General features: G+C 45.8%; 1 long non-coding RNA gene across 1 annotated transcript in view; it reads right to left on the reverse strand.

Annotated features, from left to right (window-relative positions):
- LOC114601564 (uncharacterized) overlaps positions 1-16,952 on the reverse strand; it is a 50,730-nt gene that overhangs the window by 13,943 nt on the left and 19,835 nt on the right. The window contains exon 3 of the long non-coding RNA XR_013393714.1: positions 5,431-5,586. This is a non-coding gene — a long non-coding RNA (uncharacterized LOC114601564). The remainder of the gene's footprint in view (positions 1-5,430; positions 5,587-16,952) is intronic.

Raw genomic sequence — 16,952 nt, forward strand, 5'->3', positions numbered from 1 at the left:
TTAAGGCTTCTTGTTCTGAAAACAGGGGTGGGGGGCAGCACTTAACGTGGGTCCTGGCCTGCAGCGCCCGTGAGCCATGCATCTCTCCTGGGAGTGACGCGGTGGTTCGGGGCCCTGCGCTGCCCAAAATGGCAGCATGGGGCTTGCATTCGCCAGGTGGACTCCATGGCAGCTCGCCGCACCACTCCCCTGGGTGGATTGCCGTGCCACCCCCATGTGCGGATCGCCGCACCATCCCTGTGCACGGATCGCCAGGGCATCCCCGTGAGCGGCTTGCCCCCACCCCCACTGCTCTGGGTGCCAGAGCAGCTAGCTACACCCCTGCAAGGCTCTTCTCATTTTAACAGAACACCATGTCTTATTTGTGTCATGCCCTAAAACATTCTACTTATTAAAATATGCTTGTAATCCATCTACAGTCGTACCTTGGAAGTCAAATGGAATCCATTCCGAAGTCCGTTTGACTTCCAAAACATTTGGAAACCAAAGCGTGGCTTCTGATTGGCTGCAGGAAATCGCAGAATCCCTGTCAGACGTTCAGGTTCCAAAGAATGTTTGCAAACTGGAACACTCACTTCTGGGTTTGCAGCATTCAGGAGCCAAAACGTCTGAATACCAAGGTGTTTGGGATCCAAGGTACGACTGTATACTCTTACTGATGGTGGCTGTCCCCAAAACTGTTGCTCTAAGTTCTACTCAGAGTATACGCATTGAAATTAATAGATCTAAGTTAGTCTTTTCCATTAATTCCAATAGGTCTAGGAGTAAAATTTACATTTGATAAAACCCTTTATTTCATTTGTTGTTTCATGTTGTCATTTCCTCTAAAAAATTCATCCTACTGTTTTAAAAGCCAAGTGGTTTTTTTTTCTTTAGATGAAAGATTTGCTGGAGAAACATATCTGTCCTAAAATCTATTATGAAATGGTTCACAATGAGCAAATAAAATGGCAGGCTATGCATTCTGTGGTATCCTAGTGTTCACATGCATGCTTTTTACATGGATGTGTGCTAGAGACAAGAATGCATCCACTCTCCATTCATAGGCCCATTTGCACATAATGCTAAATTATAGCCTCCACCAAAGAATTATGGTCTCCACCTAGGAGCCGCTGTTTGGTGATGATACTGAGCATTCTGTTAAAGATCCTGCTCTCTCTCAACATCTCAGTAATATTTGGCCATTATAAACACTTTGGAGTTTTCAAAGGGTTTCATTATCTCACTAATGCTCATAACAGCCCTCCAGGGCAGGCCAGTGTCATTACCTCCCTATTACAGGTGGAAGGATGGGACTGATTGCTTAAGATCAACTAGTGAGTTCACAGGGGCGAGATTCAGACTTAGGCTTTCCTGCTTTATAGTTCAGCCTCTTAATCATTACATTTCACTAGCTCTCCCAGTTCTCAATCAGCTATCTGGCATAGTTATAAGGCAGCCATATATATTTACAGACTGGCTGTGGGTGAGAGTGCCTCTGAGCATATGCAAAACCCTCTCCTCCTCCTCAAACTAGGCCCTGTGGGCTTCAGGCTGCCTGAACCTTCACCACCCTTCTGTTAGCAAGTGCCAGACCCAGTGAACACAGCCCCTTTCTTTCGAAGATACCAGACATCAACCCCCTTCCGAAAACTCCCCAGCGATTTCCTTTATTCCCTTTAGAAAACTCTTTAAACTTTTCCTCGGTTGCTAAATGCCAGGCTTGTTTGTTCAGCTCCGTCTCTGCCTTTTAAGAAAGCTCATTGAAATCTACATCGATTTGTTATTTATCTAACTGCCAACAAAGACGGCCAAAAAAAAAGTCATAATTCTAGGCACTGGGGAGATTGAATTCCTGTATCACTGTTAGCTACATTAACTTGCTTCCTGGATCTCAATTCAATTAGGACAGCATTCCCTAGCATTAATAAATCAATACGGATGCCATTTTGATACATATATTTGAATGTCTTTCATTATATACTACAGGGGCAAGGATTAGAGTTGAAGGCGAAGTTAATGGGACATGACAAGGCAGATCAGGTTCGGTAGGTAGAGCTTTGGAGCCGTTAGCTGTAATTGCTTTCTGTTGCAAAAGATTGTGCCAACGATACACTGGAGCTGTTTAACAGGAATGGCACAAGCCAGGATCCCCAACAGGACAGGAGAGAAACCAGCAGGTGAAGCTTCTTTCGCCAGACCCTCCAATTGTCCCTATTTTCCAGGGACAATCCCAGATTTACAGAAGCTGTCCTGGTTTCCGATTTGACCCTAGAATGTCCCTTTTCCTTAGGACGTCCCTATTTTTATCAGAGAAATGCAGCCCTCCAAGCTTGTCTATCTGGCCCTCAGAACAGGCCACACCCTTCACTGACCCTGCTTCATTGAATGCTTATGCCTGGCAGAATGTGTCCTTGACCTCCAGTAATGTTTTTTGCTTGCCTTCATAGAGGATAGAGAGGAATGGTTGAGTATGTATGTGTAGAAGCTAGACCACTCTACAACAGTGATATTTATATTTGCTGCCCTGCCTACGTTTGCCTCTGGCTCTGCCAACCAATGGCATGCGGCCCTCAGAAGATTGCCCTGAACAGAATGTGGTGCTCTGGCTGAAAAGGGTCCTCCAGCCCTTCCATAGGTCAAAGGGGTAGCGGTCTTCCAGCACCAGGGCTGGCACCACGAGCTGGCACTGATGGGCACTAGCTGACTGTATACATTGAGCAGAGTCCCCCGGGACCTGCTCTACCTCTTCACGCTTCCAACCTGCTTGCTTGTCTGCTCACCTCTCACTCTGGCCCAGACAGCAGTGGTGGTGAGAAGGAAGAGCAGGAGGCAATACCACCTGCTCGATGTTGGGAGATTCCATTCCACCTTTTGTTGCTGACATGGGATTGTTGCGTGTCACATGTCTGTTTACTTTCCAGCACAGATTGCTGGGTCCTGTGAGCGGAACTTCTGCTCTGTGTATTGCTTTTTTTAGTCTCTCCGAGAAGACAGCAAGGAGAGACGACATGTTTCTTTGTTCTGATTTATATAAAATAAATCCGTAGTTTTAGTATGTATCCACGGCCTCAGCCTTTCTGTTGTGCAGTTTATGCTGCTACATATAGTGTGCTCAAGGCAGCAAGCTTGAGTCGCTGATTTGCGTCAGAGCCAGAGGTTGATGAATCTCTGCAGCGTGGTGGCCGAGAGGGAGACGTTCCAGCTGGGGGCTAGCCAGCTGGCCTTTTGACCCCCGGATGCCGACACTCACTTCTTGGGTCTCTCCCTGGCAGGCAGGCAAGTGAAGGTGGCAGAGGAGCAGCAGCAGCAGCTGGTGATAATGGCAGTGGGGTAGTAGATTCATTGAGAAAGGGGGGGCATGGGAAGTGTCTTGCTGGAAGGACCCTCTAAAATCTGGAGTCAGCACTGCATAAGAACTTATGAAAAACCCTGCTGGATCAGGCCAAAGACCCCTCTAGGCCTACATTTTGTTCTCACAGTGGCCAACCACATGCCTCTTGGAAGCCTGCATAGGAGGATGTAATAGCACTCTGCCCAGCAATTGACATTCAGAGGCATACTGAGAGAAGGACGGATAAATATTATCATTATTATTGCTGCTGCAGACAACTCCCAGTTATGTTCCAAGGCACTGCGTGTTTATGTATATTTGAAACACCATCAAAAAAAGCCTGGAAACACTCTCTAAACCGCTTGAAACCTCTGCAAAACCCTTAAAAAAACCAGCAGCATTTTACCAAACACCAAACTCCACTACAATCATTCCCTCCAAACTTCCATGCTCAAACCTGTACTCTCTACAGGCCTCAACCGTTGGTGCAAGGGCTCCTGGGATTGCACTTGCAAAGGCTTGTAGGATTGCTAGGCACTGTTTTCACACCTTTTTGCCCTTTCTGGGCTCTTTTAGGGCCGTTTTTGCCATTTGGAAGGTCACCTCTGGGTTCAGTGTGATGCGCATGTGCACAATCGTGTGTCAGTGGGAAGCATGTAAATTGGTTGTTGCGTGCAGGGCTTTCCCCCCCAGCGCAACTCTCCAGAACAGCATTCCAGCACCTCTCAGCTGAGCCCTGGTAGTGTGGGAAGAGACCTGACCAGCCAGTAAACTTCCTCTATGTGGTCCAGAGAGGGTCTTCTCATGAGCCTGAGGCACAACAGGGCTTTGCTGAGGCTCTTCAGTTTCCCAGCTAACAGCTGATGTGCAGGAAAGCTGCACCTCAGCTGAGCAAGCCCCCAGCTGTTCTGGCTCACAGGAGCCAGAGAGGTATTGGGTGAGGCCTCATTCAGCTGCTCTGAGGCACAGGAACCTCAGCGGAGCAGCCTCAACAAGCTTCTGGCTGGTGAGGAGACACACAAACCCTGACCCCAGAGAGATCCCCTTTGGGCTCCAGGATGGGTCTTCTGAGAGAGGTGCATTCTGGCACCCTTTTCTCTAGAAAAAAACACACTGGTTGCATGTATTACTATTTGGCTCTCCTCCTATTGAATTTGTCTTCACAACAACCCTGTGAGGTAGGTTAGGCTGAGAGTCACAAGTGAGATTCATGGCCGAGTAGAGATTCAAACCTACGTCTTCTAAGTCCTAATTTAACACTTTTATGCATAGAATCAGATTGGTCAGTAGGGGAACTCACTGTAAGTACCCAACACAGAACCTAATTGCTCTAAAGCAGCTTTCCTCAACTTTGTGCCCTCCAAATGTTTTGCAAGACTACAACTCCCATCAAGCATCCAACATGGCTGATGGGAACTGTAAAAAGGTAAAGGGACCCCTGACCATTAGGTCCAGCCGTGACCGACTCTGGGGTTGCGGTGCTCATCTCGCTTTATTGGCCGAGGGAGCCGGTGTGCAGCTTCCGGGTCATGTGGCCAGCATGACCAAGCCGTTTCTGGCGAACCAGAGCAGCGCACAGAAATGCCGTTTACCTTCCCGCCGGAGCGGTACCTATTTACCTACTTGCACTTTGACGTGCTTTCAAACTGCTAGGTGGGCAGGAGATGGGAGCTGTAGTAAAAAATAAAAACAAAAACGTATTGAGAACATCATGCTGGCAAAGACTGCTGTAAAAATTATCAGACACTTCACACTGGCCCTTTGAATTCTCCTATTATAATAGAGAGCCTTGTAATGCCTCTGTGTCTCTACAGTTCTTAAGATCTCCCCATTTCAAATTGATTGGGACAGTCATGATTGCCAAGTGAGAAGCTCAAATCCTTGTTCCTTATCCATTCACTTTGCTGCTAGGTTCCTTAAGAAGATACGAACTGAGTCGTCCATCAACATGACTCCTGGAGACAATCAAATAGGCACCTTGCAAAATGCAGTATTCATCTCTTAAAGGTCTTAAAAGCATTTCTCAATTATGAATGGTCTGGAGGGAGTGATTCCTAGTGCATCTAGGGATAAATAAAGATGGAAAATAATAGCATATCAATAGTATTGCAACTTACCTTCTCTCTCGGCACATAGGGACATGCCTCATCCCACTTGTTCTCCAAGATTAGATAGACAAAAGATTACATTTAGGAGCTTGAAAATGCAATTATTGTCCATCTTCTTTGGGTAAAAAGTATTACAATTCAATCATACTCCTTTTCTCTTGGAATCTGCCAGAGACAAAAAACACCCCACAAATTTGTATCAGCAAGATCAAATCAAATCAAAAACAGCAAAAACATAAATAACGTTTTTGACCAAAAGAGAAAATTGAAGCAGAAGGCATGCATTACATTGCTAAGTTTTAGGTCCTGCAAGGAACAATATGCAAGGCATCCCTTACTTTTGAAAACATTATTCTTGTACAAATAAACTGGTGACCATAGGAGGCTGCCTTACACTTTTATTTTAGATCTTGTTGTGATTTATGTGAAAGTTTGGTTGTGCATTTGTTAATGTTTTTATTGTTCACGACTACTTCTGTTATTCGAAGAGTCGGACACGACTAAACGACTAAACAACAACACTTCTGTTATGTTGCATTTATGTATTTTTTCATGTTGCAAACCGCCTTGAGCATGGTTTGCACTGTGGAAAGGCGGCATACAAATAAAATTATGTATGTACAACTTTTGGACATTAACTCAGTATTGTCTACATTGACTGGCTGTGGCTCTCCAGGGTTTCAGGCAGGAAACTATTTCCAAGGCCTACCTGGATATTCAAGAATTGAACCTGGGACCTTCTGCATGCAAAGCAAATGTAGGGAATGCCGTCTCTTAGATATTCGGGGTCTGGATCATTTACGGCTTTAACACTAACATGGGCCTCTTGAATTGGACCGGGAATGAACTGGCAGCCAACGCAGCTGTTTTAAAACATGAGTGATATGAGTTCTAAATGGAACCCCAGACAGTAATCTGGATACTGCATTTTAGACCAGTTGAAGTTTCCGAGTTGTCTTCAAGAGCAGCCCCAGGTATAGCACATAGCAAAATGCATATATATTAGCATATAGAGATCTTCTGCAAATTTGTATCCTCGCTTGTTCTCCTTTCTGGTGATGCATAAGTGGCCACCTTGAAAGCATCTGCTATAGTCCTGGCTTACAGCTTGTCCCCATAAAATGTGTGCAAAGCCTCTCCACTGGAAGCTACTAGAAGTGGCTTGCTGGGTGCACTGGAGCCGCTGTGCCATCTTTCTGGCAGGTGGGTCACCGTCACTTACTGGGAGGGAGAAAGGTGAGGTGGCAGGGAGGTGGGTGTGGTGCAAATGCCCAGTGGAGCCAACACACCGACAGAACCAATCCAGCGCTCCTGCTGGTGTTTTTCCACTGCAATAATATTTTTGATGACTTAGATGCTTTGGCTGAGAATCCTGCATTACAAGGGGTTAGGCGTGATGAGCCTTGGAGTCCCTTCCAACTCTGCAATTCTAAGATTCTATGCCAGGGTTTGAACCAGTAGTCTTCTGCATGTGAGCAGATGATACACCACTGAGCTCCAAGCCCTTTCCTGCCTTGCTGCTGCTGTTTTTTTAAAATTGTGTGTGTGTGTACCTGAGTGAATACTGGATTGTAAGTAGTTATGCTCTCTAAACAAGGGACCCTCTAGAGTGGTTGGTTCCACTGGGGGGCGGGGCGGGGGGAACTAAGCTATTAAGAGCAATTAGGACTTGGAATGCTCTTTGAAACCAGGTGGCTTTGCTTTAAAATGCACCTTCATCTGTAGCAATAAGGCATTTATGTACTTTTTCCATACTTTGAAAAATACAAAGAGGTGGGAGATCTTTTTCATTACCTATTTTATCACACACTCTCCTACAATGCAAGTAGGGAGAGGGAGCTAATATCCCAATCCAAACCAAAGATTTACTCAAATGTTGGAATAGAGGGAATTGTCCATTTTGCTTCTCTCTGCTTCTCAGTTTTCAAATCTTAAATTCAGTTCCCCACATTTCTGCAACAACTTGCAGGGACGGGGAGGGAGAGTTTAAAAATCCTCCTGAAAATTCATCAGCATTTTAAAGTGACTGTCTCCTAATAAACAGAGGAAGCTGGCATTGGGGCTGCCACTGACACTCAGCATTTGCCACCTGAAGCGACTGACTCACTCTGCCAAATGGCTGGACTGGCCTTGCATATCACATTTTCTTCCACCCAAATGTCAACTTACATTGGTGTAAGCGTCATCAAGCTCAGCTGGACGAATCTGTCAGTTTTGGTTCCTCTCGGGTTTCTCGTTTTCCCAGTCTGAAATCCTGTCCCTGACATTTCTGCAGCAGTTTGTACTTTCTTAAAGCCCTCATTCATTAAGTGCTCATGTCTCCCAACAAACACAGTCTTACTGCAGTTTTGGCAAAGGTTCAAGGTCCTTGTATTAATTTACAAAGCCCTGAACAACTTAGGTCCAGGGTACCGCAGCGACCACCTGAACCCTTATATTCCAGCTTGATCCCTGTGATCATGTGTAGGAGAACATTGCCAGGCTGGCTGGGGCTGATGGGAGTTGTAGTCCAAATCATCTGGAGAGCGCCAGGTTGGCCAAGTCTGCCATAGACCATATGACAGGGAAAGAGTTTGTGTCACTTTAATGGAACAGCGGCAGGATTTCATTTTAATGTTCATTTCCATTCTCCAAGATTTTCCCCTCTATGTTCTGCCAGAACTCCAGGAACCTCAGCTCACTTGCACTTCTGTCTCTCCCTCCCTCGCTTCAAGCTTCAGACCATTCAAAGCCAGACTTGTAAGAGCTTTGCACTTTCCACCGCTTGCCAGGCTAAACAAGGTGACGGCTGCCCTTTCTGAGCTACCACATGCGGGTTCATGACCTCTGGGGGTACACAGGACGTTAACCTCCTCTGGGGTCCTATTTAGCTTGGCCATATTGGACTAAAAGAAATGAAACGTCTATTCAATTAACGAACTGCGAATGAGAAGTTTTCCACCTCCTAGTTGTACATTTCCCCATAAACAATAAGTTCACATGCATGTGATTTTCTTTTTAAAAAAGAAAAAAGAAAAACCTGTTGCCATGAGAGGGATTATTCTTTCTCCCTGTCAGGTTCCTGTCGAAAAACATGACAGTGGCTCTTACTCGAAAGTAAGGAAGAGCTCTTTATTCAAGCTAAAAGTGGAGCAGGCTCAGCAGGAAGAACAAGGCCCAGAAGTCGGGATTCCAAAGTACATGGGCAAGGCAAGACGTTCATAATAAAGAGAAGCCAGGAAGATGACACACAGCTGACACATCTCTCCAACCAAGTTTGTAAAGAAGGCAGAGGGCTTGCTCATGGGACTCTCCCTTTGGTTCAGCCCTCCATGCAGGTGCATCTGATCGTACCTACAGAAGTGGCACCTTGTTCTTGGTGGCAGGGCTATGTGCTACCCCTCTGCCTCCATCTCCTCCTGTTCAGCCCTGGCTGACTGAAGTCCTCCCCCCACCCTGATGTGGCTCTGCATTCCTCAGGAGGAGTGGGGAACAGATGTGTCAAGCCTCTCTCTTCCATCCCTGCATGCCTACCTTCCAACCCCCACCCCCCCGTATCTGCTTCTAACTTCCGTCCCCCTCCTCTTGTGTCTGTGGACGCCAGATCATGCCAGAGCTGAAGGGCCTATGACACCCACGTACACCTACTGTTAGGGTGGCAAGAAGAAGAGGGGGAGGAGGAGGAGGAGGAGACAATGTTCCTGCACCTTTAATAGTTGCATGACAAGCTGCACCTACTGAAAATCCTTTTTTTTTTTAAAACACAATTACAGAAGCCCTGCCCTCTTTTGAATCTGGCCACCCTGCCTACTGTGCCCAGACTCTTCACACCTGAGAAGGAAGAGAAATACGTGACAGTATTTGGGAGGGGGAGACACATTAATTGACAGATACAAGCTTGGATATTGTACAACATGGATCTATTCTAAAGCGGCATCCTTGAAATGTTAGCTATGCCACTAAAGAAGAGAGACAAAACATGTCTAGCCAGCAATAATATTCACCTGTATCAGATTGTTCATGGAAACTGATTGCAGTGGTTATTGGATGCCAAATAATTTAATCTGTACGCTATCATGTTATTTATAGCATTGCAGGGAGTTAGACTAGACCCTGGCGGTCCCTTCCAACTCTACATTCTATGATTCTATATATTTCAGTTTGAGAAGTAAAAGTGCCTTTCTGTGGGTGTATTCAGACTTGGAGATGGTTGTGTTCATTTTCTTGGTTATACATTGTAATCCTAGCACTTTTGCTCCAGCTTCTAACATTCCCTTGGAACTGTGCCCTTTTGATCAATACACCGCCATGTTGCATTAAACTCCATTCACACCAGAGTACATGGTGTGACATTACAGAGGAAGTCATTGAGTGTCACCACCACTATATATGCACATACAGTGGTGCCTCGCAAGACGAAATTAATTCGTTCCGCAAGTTTTTTCTTCTTGCGAGTTTTTCGTCTTGCGAAGCACGGTTTCCCATAGGAATGCATTGAAAATCAATTAATGCGTTCCTAGGGAAACCGCTTGCCAGGCTGGCGGTGCGGAGAAGGGCTTTTCTCCCCACCGCAAGCCTTCAGGACAGGTACGGGAACAGAGGGGAAGGCGCGCAGCCCCGGGGCTTGCGGTGGGAGGAGGGTTTTTCCTCCCCACCGCCAACATTCAGAACAGCATTCTGAATGTTGGCGGTGGGAAGGCAAACCCTCCTCCCATCGCAAGTCTTCAGAAAAGCCATCCGAAGCCGGGCGGCGGGAGAAGGTGTCCCCGCCCCCCCCCCGCCCGGCATCGGAGCTTCGTTCCGATGGCGGGCGGCGGGAGAAGGTGTCCCTGCCCCCCCGCCCGGCATCGGAGCTTCGTTCCGATGGCGGGCGGCGGGAGAAGGCGTCCCCGCCCCCCCGCCCGGCATCGGAGCTTCGTTCCGATGCCGGGCGGCGGGAGGAGGTCCGAGGACAGTGGGGAAGACACGCTGCGCTTCCCCGCTGTCCCGGAGATTTCCCTCTGGGCTTTCGTCTTGCGAAGCAAGCCCATAGGGAAATTCATTTTGCGAAGCGCCTCCAAAACGGAAAACCCTTTCGTCTAGCGGGTTTTCCGTCTTGCGAGGCGTTCGTCTTGCGGAGTACCACTGTATATGCTTCTGCTCACCCATGATAAATCCATGAAAATGGTGGGAAACTGTATGCTGCAATACCACCTCAAAATTCATCATGTGGGTGGCTGTGGCCATGAAAACAGCAGGCAAATTATAGCACAAAACTTCCACAATTTTCCAGGCTAAAAGGGCTGCCAACATTTTGGGGGGGGGGGGGGACAGCACACAAATGAATGATAAATTTCCATTAGATTTCCAGAAACAGCTTTTCCTTTGTGTGAAAAATACGAAAATTATCAGGTAAGGAAATGTCAGGAATGGAATAAAGGGCTGTCTGAATGCCATCTAAATTTGGATGTGAGGCTTCTTTCAGTCCCTTTTATTGTTGATACAAATCTGGAAGGGAAACATCAGAAAAAGGAACTGAGTTGGGGCCCAGCTGGTTGCAGGTGTTTTGATGATTGGGCGGGGGGCTTTTTGGTTACATGCTTTTAAAGGCAACACAAGCAGGAAGTTGATTTTTACATGCTAGTCTCCTTGCTGTATGCTTCTAAACTCTCTTAAATCCAGGACTAAAACTAGAAGTAGGAAATGGTTTTCAGCCTGAGGGCCACATTACTTTCTGGGTAAAACTCCAAGGGCCACAGGTCAGTGGTGGACAGGGTCAGAGGCAAAAGTGGCTAGGCCAGTAAATACTAATTTTGCCTTTGTGCAGTAGGCTAGTTTCTATACAACACTCTCTATCCACTACCCAGGTGAACAAGAGTCATTACCAGAATTCAAGGACACATTCCATACCCCTCGACCATACCCCTCCTGATTTGAGCAGGACATCTGGAATAGCAGAAGCCATCCCAGCTTCTGACTGGATCCTGGAATGTCCCATTTATCGGTCTCACACTCTCACATGAATCAAGTGGCTCGCACCAGAGCACCAAACCAAAAAACACTCTGTGCAGAGCCTAGAAAATTTTATTTTTCACTTCATAATTTATTTATTAAAGCTTTTTTATGATACGAGGTAAAAACTAATCGACATAAAAGCAAAAGCAGAAAAAGAAAAGAGAGAGAGAGTTGAGCATGGAAAAAAGGGGAAAGAAAGAAAGAAGAAAGAAAGAAAAGAAAAAAGAAAAGGAGAAAAAGGAGAAAAAGAAAAGAAAAGGGCTTTAATAAAAATAATTATTCAAACCATTCACTCATTTTTTTTTGGCAACGAACTGCATTGCAAAATTTGGAGAAGTATGAAATCCAAAGGATAATTATGACCTGCACATTAGTCTGGGAGATGCAGTTCAGGTCAGTTTGATTCAGGAATTCACAGAAACCAATTTCCTCAAGCACCCATAACCCAGGGTACACTTGCTGAGACTCAGTCAACAGATGTCAAGTGTTGGTGGTGTTCTGTTGAACAGCAATAAAGTGGCATAGTCTTAGCCTTATGGCTAGTGTGGATATTCAGGTTTCTGGTGCCCAGTGATGGCTCAGACATCGTGCCACTAGACCAAATTACATGCTATGGTGGCTACATAACTATGCCTTTACTTACAGGGTGGTTGTTTTGCAAATTGGCAGCAGAGGGGTTCAGTCTGGATCAGGACTTTAACACAGGGGTGGGGTGGCTCTAACTCTTTACCCTTTAGTGGTCCCTGGGGTGCCTGGTCATGCAATTTAAATTGGGGGGTGGAGAACCTCCCAAGTTGTAGACATGGGTGAGGCCTGTCCTTGATCAGGACTCTAGTGGGGCAAAAGAGTTAAAAACAGCCATTTTTAACTAGTATTTGCATTGTTTACGTTGCAATTTCTTGTATTTATTATATACCAGTTTGATATTTCACAATATATATTTCACAGTATATAAATACTTTAAATAACGTCCCACTCCATGCTATTGTCATAAGAAGAAGAAGAAGAGTTTGGATTTGATATCCCGCTTTATCACTACCCGAAGGGGTCTCAAAGCGGCTAACATTCTCCTTTCCCTTCCTCCCCCACAACAAACACTCTGTGAGGTGAGTGGGGCTGAGAGACTTCAAAGAAGTGTGACTAGCCCAAGGTCACCCAGAAGCTGCATGTGGAGGAGCGGAGACGCGAACCCGATTCACCAGATTACGAGTCCACCGCTCTTAACCACTACACCACACTGGCTCTCCATAATCTCCCCCCGATCACTAGCACTTGTGTTTGGGGCTGTTTTAACAACACACTTAAAGGAACACAAAATTTGGAACCTGCATTAGTTTGGCCCTGAGCCTCCAAGCAGCTTTGAACCACTCTTGCATATGGCATTTTCTTCTTCTAAATAAATGCTTCACCTCCTTTCTCTTTCATGTGCTCCCCTGAACCCGACACACATACTCACAAACAAACGCACTTTCTATTTTAAGCCTGGGAAGGAGAGAAACCTTTCAATCCCAAACCCAATTTCCTGCAGCTGCAAAGCAAGGGACAGAAATCGCATAGCCAGCCAAATCGAAATGAAAATGGTCTTCTCTCCCACCCCCGCCATCCCACACATGCCTCTTGTCCTGACACACTCCATCCAGCCACCTGGCAGAGTGCGTGCCAAGAGATAAGTCTCTGGGAAAAAGTGGCCACAATCTTTTGACCCACTTCCTCATCTGAGTTTTGTGCAGAAAAAAAGAATAATGTCCTGGGAGCAGCAAGACAAAAAAATATTTTTTAAAAAAATGGAAGTGCACCACGGGGGGAAGAGGGAGTGAGAAAAAAGAGAAATGCATGACTCAGTTCCACAAGCTATTAAGAATAAGCAGAAGTGCACAGCTTCACAGATAAAAGTGAATATGTGCTTATGTACTAAAAACACCCCTATTTTCCATGTGACAGGAGCCTCGGGGTTCCTCCAGACAGTTAAATAAATTGGAGTTCTTGTTATTAAATATACCAAGAAAAAAAGCACACCAAGAACTCAGGCCAATGTAAGTTTCAATAGTGGGAGTGGTCCCTACTCGCAAATTAATAGTCAATTGTAACAAAAATTAATCCATTCAAAAGTATATATTCTGACAAGGATTACAAACTCAAATAGAGATTACAAACTCAAACTCATAAAGATATGTATAACACAATAATTTGTTACAGAATTAGAGATAAGAGTTTATGAGTAGAGATAAGTTCATGTCAGTTCATAGTCAGATTCAGCTTGAAGGTCTTTGTTTCAATCATTGAGCAAGTCAGACGTCAATTATGGATCAAAAACCAGTAAGTTCATATTAGTGCATAGTCAACTATTGGCCTGAGTTCTTGGTGTGCTTTTTTCCTCCAGACAGTGGCAGAGCTTCATGCTCTGGCTCCGGGGGTGGGCAGAGAGCTAGTGGAGACGTGGCTGACGCACCGCCCGTGGGCATGGCGCATGTCCTGGGGGGGTGGCGCTGCCGGGGGCGGTGCCCCCCCGCCCCGATCTTCCTCCGCCAGTGCCTCCACAGGACCTGTTTACTGAGCATTCATCATGCTTTGCTTGCACAAAACTTTTGCAGAGGTTAGACAATATCCAGGCTTTCCTGCCTGAGGCAATAGTGCACTTCCCATTTCACCTCAAGCAGCAAAATGGGACACAACACCCCTGCACGCATACACACACACAACAGCATGCACTCATCCATGCTGTGTTGAATCTGAAATAATTGTTTGTGCACTGCAGCAGAAATTGAAGGGCAAGGTTATGTATCCTAATTGAATAATAGAATCATCATAATAGAATCGTAGAACTGTAGAGTTGTAAGGTACCCCCAAGGGCTGTCTGGTCCAACCCCCTCCAATATAGGAATTACAGCTAAAAAATCCCTGGCGGGTGGCCACATAACCTCTGCTTAAAAACATCCAATGAAGAGGAGTCCACCACCTGCTGAGGGAGTCTGTTCCACTGTTAAACTGCTCTGGCCACCAGAAAGTTCTTCCTAATGTTTAGTTGGAATCTCCATCCTTGTAATTTAAAGCATGGAGCACTAATACTAATAATATTTGAGATGGGGCTACTTAGCATCTAGGAGCTAATAACACCCAGAACAGGACTATGGAAGAGCTGTGACTGGATTTCCAATGTCTACTTTCTTAGCAAGTCTGTCTCATTCCTCTCTCTCTCTCTCTCTCTCTCTCTCTCTCTCTCACACACACACACACACACACACACACACAGCGCACTCATTTACATCAGATATGACCTTTTGATTTCTCGGGTAGAGTGTAAATTGCATGTCGCCAGCATAAAATATTAAATCCAATTTATATTTAATTATTGATGTTATTATGAATTCCATAGTAATGGAAGTGGGGGGAGAGTGAAAGAAACAAGCCCTTCTTTCCCCTCCCCCTCCGCACAATGCCACCATTAAATAGCTTTGTTGCATTAGCAGTTTCTTGAGGTTAGATAACTTCTGAAAGGGCATGATTGATGGTTATGGGGAAGTTTGTAAATAGTCTTCCAGATATATTTTATATAATGATTGTGCCAATAAAAGAGATCAGGAGGCTTCTTACGGGACTGCTAATTATTTTGCGCAAGAGAAAGGGTAGAGATGGGTGGAAGAGAGCCCCCTCCCCCACGCAAATAATACGTGTTAACTCTTTTGACCCTCTACTTTGGCGGCTTTTGGCTTTGATGTCCTGATAGTCAAAGATGCGCTTTATGGAAACCATTGTGGGTTTTATTAAATGAAGTGTGTTGGGAAAGGGGGCGGGGAAGAGTGGGGAACCACACTAGTTGAGGGTTTTAACCAAACACTCAGCATTGCTCTGACAATGCTTTGACCAAAGGATTAATTGATCGATCCTGTCGCTACTTGATTAGACATCAATTTGCTCGCCCCAGTTAATTAATTAATTCATTTCCTATTGTGCTCTTCCACCCAGTTGGGAGTCCAGGACAGTGCGCAACATAAATTGAACGATCATCACAGGGTAAATTATCAAATTAAACCCATAACACCATTCAAATTCAAGAAATATCCTCATGACACTCCAGTCCCACCCATATAACTACAGTGGTACCTCTGGATGTGAACGGGATCCGTTCCGGAGCCCTGTTCGCAGCCCGAAGCGAACGCAACCCGCGTCCGCACATGCACGTGATGCCATTTTGAGCGTCTGCGCATGCACGAGCGGCGAAGCCTGGAAGTAACGCCCTCCATTACTTCCAGGTCACCGTCGAGCGCAACCCGAAAATGCTTAACCTGAAGCTACTTCAACCCGAGGTATGACTGTATTGCGTCTCTGGACAATTAAATTTCCCAAAGCCTGGTTGAGAAAATAAGGATTTAGCTGGTGTCTGAAGGGCAGCAATAAGAGCAGCAATTTGATGTCCTCAAGAAGGGAGTTCCAAAGTCTGGGGGCCACCACTGTGAAGGTCCTGTCTTGTGTAACTACTCCCAGTGGTGGTTGGTGACCATGGGGACTGATAGGGCAAAAGACTGGAAGACCAATAGCAGATGGAGCCAGAGCCAAAGAGAGGCAGAGCCAACTAATTCTAGTATTGCCACTATCCACCTCGCCACTGAGTTTTACAAGGGGCAACATTGAGACCAAGAAAGAGGAAACTGAGGTTACATAATTGATTATTTCCACCCACTCCTGTTTGCATTGTATTTCATTTGTGTTGAAATTAATGTATCAGAATAACGTAACAACCACGTAACTTACATAACTGCAGTGGAATGGAAACAGAGCTGCAGGCCATCGAATGGAGAAATGATGCCTTCGTGCATCCCTAATAGGAAGGAATTCATAACTGAAATAAATAAATAACTTTACTTGTACCCTCAAACAAAGTGTGTGCATATGTGTGCACAAGCACCCAATCCTGGCATTTAAGGCCTTACTCTTCTCTTATTGCCCTGTTCCAATGGGGGCACAAGAGGTGAAGGGAAAAGGAGACTTTAATGTGCAGCCTGTGTGCTCTGGCTGCAGACCAAACCTATGCTTTCTGGCTCCTGGAGGTGGTGAATGTGCAGGAAAGGACAGCGCTGGCTTATTTCACGGGAAGCCATGATTATAAGAAGCCCTTGCTTGGGATCTATTGCACCAGCTGCAACTCATTAAACCTTGATTTCTTCCAATCCCGTCATTGCCGGACGCCAAAGCATGCGGGGCGGCAGGATAAAATCAACAACCAAGCTAGGCTCAGGTGCCAAGCGGAAAGGGATTAGAGCCTGTTTGGGGTTTTTTAAGAAATGTTTCTTGTTTTGTTTTTTTGATGAGGGGTTTCTGAAATGTACGTTTCAGCCAGCCAAATGTTGAGGGCTGGCGTTTCAACTTGGAGATGGGCAACAGTTTTGCAAGGGAGCTGAAAATGATATATGAGAGAGAGAAGATCGTGTACCCTCAAACCGAGTGTGTGCATATGTGCGCACAAGCACCCAAGCCAGGCATTTAAGGGCTTACTCTTCTCTTATTGCCCTGTTCCAATGGGGGCACATGCATGGTCCCCCAAAAGAAGAGGGCATAGGTTG

This window comes from Podarcis muralis, chromosome 7, assembly GCF_964188315.1.
Source record: "Podarcis muralis chromosome 7, rPodMur119.hap1.1, whole genome shotgun sequence".
NCBI lineage: Eukaryota > Metazoa > Chordata > Lepidosauria > Squamata > Lacertidae > Podarcis > Podarcis muralis.